Genomic DNA, 5194 nt, shown 5'->3' with positions numbered 1-5194 from the left:
TGTGTGTTTTAGCTTCGGTGAAAAAATAATTTTTTTTTTTATTCGAACCAGTTAATAGCCATTTCTGGCTACTAACTGGTTCGGGAAGAATATTAATTATGTGTAATATCAGATAAATTATTTAGATTAAATTTCATGTCCGTCATTTCGTCAAATTGTTTTGATATTAATTGTCAAATTCAATTGTCTTCAATTGTCTTATTTATGTTCTGTTTACAGTGCACATGACCCTTTTTAATATAAATCAGTCCCATAATGTCATAGCGAAATCAGAAACAAAACTTTATGGTAAATCTACATTCTAAATTTAACTGTAAACAGAACATATATAACACTGTAATTTCACTTTTTTATTCATTTTGTAACTACACAGAAATTAAACAAAATTCTCCTTTCTTAGCTTTCAACAATGGTAGAAAATCACGCAATTAAATATTTGATGAAACAATGAGTTGGTTCGAATTTCAAGACAACAATATAATCTATTGCAAAAAAAAAAGGATTTTAAATAATTTCTAAAATTTAGAAGAAATTTGCGTGGTTATTAAACTGATATCATGAAAAAGACAATTTTAAAATGGTATAGCATTTATTTTTATGCAATAATATTTGCAAAAAACTCCGAAATTCAGCTTAGTTTTTAATTAATTAAAATCTTTATTATAACCCAAAAAAATCGCTCCGAGTTGCACATTCAAACCCTTCTAGGTATATTTTCTAAATCTGTTAACTGCAGATCAAGCGGTATGGTCTGTAAAATGCTAATACACACACACAATCAAAGAGTAAACTGTATATTCATTTACCTTCCATAGATATGATAACGCAATAATTCAAAAATATACCAACGTCGAGATCAGAGATTTATAACAAATTTTGAGTATATATATATATATATATTTCACTAACTGTACTACGAAGCTAAGAAAAAATACGAGACATACATATATGCAAAAACGGAGACTTATTTAAATTAACAAACTTATTAAACATGAAGTATAAAAACAGAATTTCTTTAAGACTACTGAAGTTGATAACTCTCAATGTGATATTTTTTTGATTTTGCATGATATGCTTAATTTCAATCTATGCGTTTACTAGCACTTGAGGAGTTATAGACTGAATAAAAGCTGTGATGCACTCACTGTGTTAAGCCCCAAAAATGACTGCAAATTCACATAATCTTATCATAAACCCACATGAAAAAAATTACAATTAAGAAACTTAATTTTGAAAATGATATGATATGTTATATATCAAATTATCATCAGACAATACATAGCGCCATCTATCGGATTCTGAGGAGTAAAAATGTTTCAAAAGAAAATTTTATGAGCCATGATAGTAATATGCAACATAGAAGAACGTCATTATTTTTAATTATTACTTTTTGCCTAATATAGTAATGTGTTTAAAAATACTCATATTTTTGTATTTTAATTGTATCATAAGACTAGCAAGATTCTATATGCGCAAATTTATTATCAACGAAATAACCCAATTCTTTACATATTTTGTAGTATTTTTAATGACCGAAAGAAGTAACTGAAAAACAAATTATTCGGATATTTCAAAGTACGTTTTCCTTACCCATAAATGTCTAACGCTCTTTTTATTGGATAATCATATTTTTCTTTCGTGGCTCTTTTTTTTTTTATGGTTTGTATGCTTACCAAACAATTTTCAATAAGTATATGCCAGCCATCAATCAGATTTTGAAATCAATATATCGCCATTTTATATTTTTTATCTTGATTTTTTTTTTTTGAGTAATGAAGGAATACTAAACTAATTTTTATTTTTTGATATATATATATATATATATATATATATATATATATATATATATATATATATATATATATATATATATATATATATATATATATATATATAATTTTTGCGATACTTTTCTAAAACAAAATTCTGATTTTATTTTTATAGTTATTTTAATCTTGATGTTTGAAATGTAATTTAAAATAAATTTACAGAAATCTATGCTTTAAATTAATGTGAACGTTAACGATTTCATTGCCAATTTTTTCACCATATTTTAATTTTATTTGACAAACTTTTTAGCATTGAATTTTTTTTTCTATTTAGGAGTCATCAAGTGCTCTATGATTAAAAGAAAATCAATGGAGAAACTCAAGTTCAACATTTTGTGTGTGTTTTTGTTTGGGTAAACTGAATGTCTCTTACTGTGGCTTCCAAAATGGCTGAAAATTCCACAACCTAACATGGATAGTATTCACATAATAGCTTACATTATGGTAAATAATTTTTATTCATTTTCTTATAAATAGGAATTAGTAACAAAATTATAATTAATTTACAAATTGGATAAACATTAGGTTTAAATATTAAAAGGATATATATCTTATTTTTCTCAAATTTTGGTACGCATGGAAAAAATTTTCTCAATTGAAATTATATAAAATCTTATATTAAAATATTTTTTTAAATTATGCATCCGTTAAACCTATTTTTATTTACTTGTGTGCAGTAATAAAATTTTAAGAGATTATTTATATTGAAATATCAATATTTTTTTTAAATTTTCGCATTACATTATAGTCAATATTTTTTTTAATTTTTATTATAAGTATATTAAAATGGAAATATGTTTGTTACAATTACTGAACCTGCATTCGCATATTGCGATTATTCAAAATAAATTATTTTAATCTGAATCCTTTTTCCTGAGAGTATCGATTTCAGGCTGTGAACTTGAAAATTGTCTAATTTCAACGCATTATTAACTTGCCGTTAAAAAACAGTTTACAAAAAAATATTTTTCTTTTGCCTTACGATGAAAGCTAATTATTCTTTCAATATATATTAAATTTTACATCAGATATAAAATTCCTTTTCAAGAAAAAACCTTAGTTATTACTGAAATTTTGATAAGTTTTGTTGTCGGGATCGAACCAAAACCCTTAATCAGTTTCTCTTGTGGATGGCTTCTATGAATTTTTTTTCTTATGATACGCAATGTTGGAATATGCCATTGTCTATTGTCTATTCAAGATTCCCTTGAATGTACCAGATGATTGCACTATTTAAGAGTGCTTTAGTGTAATTCCATAGAAAAAGATCGTAAATCTAGGATCTGGAATCTTAACCAGCTGGAGTGGGCTTCCTAAAACTTTCTCGCATATTCTCTCATAAATGTGTCATCCCTGAGAACGCCTTACATGGCCTTTAAGTACAATAGTTACAAAATATCAACTTTTGGCGTGAATTTAACATTTTTATTGAATCTATTGTGTCATCCTTGGCGAGTTTTTTGACGCTTAATCCCTGGCATGTGGTATCCGAGAATAAATTTGTGTTAAAACGATTAAAATAAAAATGTCACACAAAACTACACTTGTAATCACAAAATCTTTTATAAAATTTGATATATTTAAGTCATTGCTTTTACATATTTCTGAAAGTACAGACCGACAGACAATCAAACTTCTGTTCGATTTGACTCAAAACTTGATAAACGTGTTTACACTATAGATGTTAATTCTGTGTACCAGTTCTGTGTTATCTACATAGCTCTCTCCGTTTTGCAATTATCGTGTTAATTTATATACGAACAGCCGGACTGAAGGATTTCCTCTGATCAGATTTTACTCAAAATTTGATAGAAATTTGCCAATTTGGTGTGAATGGTTTGGTTCGTATATCGAAGTTCAACCGTCTAGCTCAAAGCATTTTTGAGATATCTTTGTCAGAGACAGATAGACAGTGGGATATTTGCTAAAAAAGTGTTTTTCGAACTCTGGGAGATCTAAAATTTGAAGATTCGTCGAAATCTCGGGTTCGAATTTTTTGACCCTTACTATACTTTCTTCATACAACGTAAACGAGAAAGTAAAAAGAGTTCACTTGTCAACAATTGAACCCTTTTGTACCCGCACCCCGATGTACATATTGTACATCGGGGTGCGGGTTTCCCAATAGTAAATGTTTATGTGTGACCAATTCTTAATCTAGTAATAATTGTATCAAGTTTTCTAGCAGGCAAACAAAGATGATATAGTAAAATTATTCATACATTTTCAGTAAAAACTCTCGTTTTATAATAATTTTATTTTCCCCTTAAGTCATGCGAAAGTGCAATGTTTCCTTGTTCAATCAGTGTGCCTTGCGCTTTTTCATAATTTGATTTTAAAGTGTGATATGGGTATTAAATGAAGCTTTTAAATTAGGCTTTTATCAACATGATGTCAAAACACTGATAAATAATTTTTGTTAAACATTTCGAACATTTAGCAAAAGAGTATTTTAAGTTTGATTATAGAATAATATTTAGGATTCAGCTGGAAAAAACGATAAATTTTGAATTTGTAATAAAAGAGAAAAATTCGATTGCAAAATTTTTATCTTCCTTAAACCATGAACGTACTCACGTTCTGTCTGTCTACAAAAAGCGTTTAGAATAATATTTAAGAATTAATTTGTAAAAATTTAATTTATTTTGAAACTGCGATGAAAGACACCTACGTTATGGTGTGCAAATGAAAATATGATATATAGAATAATACACGAAATATTAAAGTTTGCGATTGATTCTTGATATATATACCTTTTTAAGCAAATAAAAAAGCTCCACTCCACTAAATTTCACTGAGTTATGAAACTTTGATTATCATATTTTGGATCATTTCGTTGGTTGTTCCTCCCAAAAAATCCTCGCAAACAGCACTCGTTTAAGGTGGCGGTTGACTAGCTCAAAAAAAAAAAAATGAAATTCGAAACTTCAGAAATAATTAAACTTTAATCGCGGAAGAATGTGACTTTTCTTTATTAAAATCATCGATGATATTTTATATAATAATCTTTAGAAATATCATGTATAAAATATATAAAGAATGGGAATAAGTTATTTAAATATTCTTAATACAATAGAAACGTTCTGTTTTGTAATCTCCATGCAATTTTTAGACCTCTAAATACAAAAGATATAAATGTTAGCATCCTTTAAATCCCTAAAAGCATACTTATATGCAGACATGTATTAATTATTGTACTCTTTCTGAACTATTATTGTATTTTAATTTATTTTTTATACACCATTTCAAACCATCAAGAAAAAAAAATGAAATTCAACAAATATTTTATGAATTTCAAAATTGTCAACTAAATGATAAGAAAAAGACAATATCCAAATAATATTTTTATTTTAGTTTTTCAAAAT

This window comes from Argiope bruennichi, chromosome 6 (assembly GCF_947563725.1).
Source record: "Argiope bruennichi chromosome 6, qqArgBrue1.1, whole genome shotgun sequence".
NCBI classification, from domain to species: Eukaryota; Metazoa; Arthropoda; class Arachnida; order Araneae; family Araneidae; genus Argiope; species Argiope bruennichi.
The sequence above is the reverse complement of the archived record's forward strand: the minus strand, read 5'-3'. Positions refer to the sequence as shown.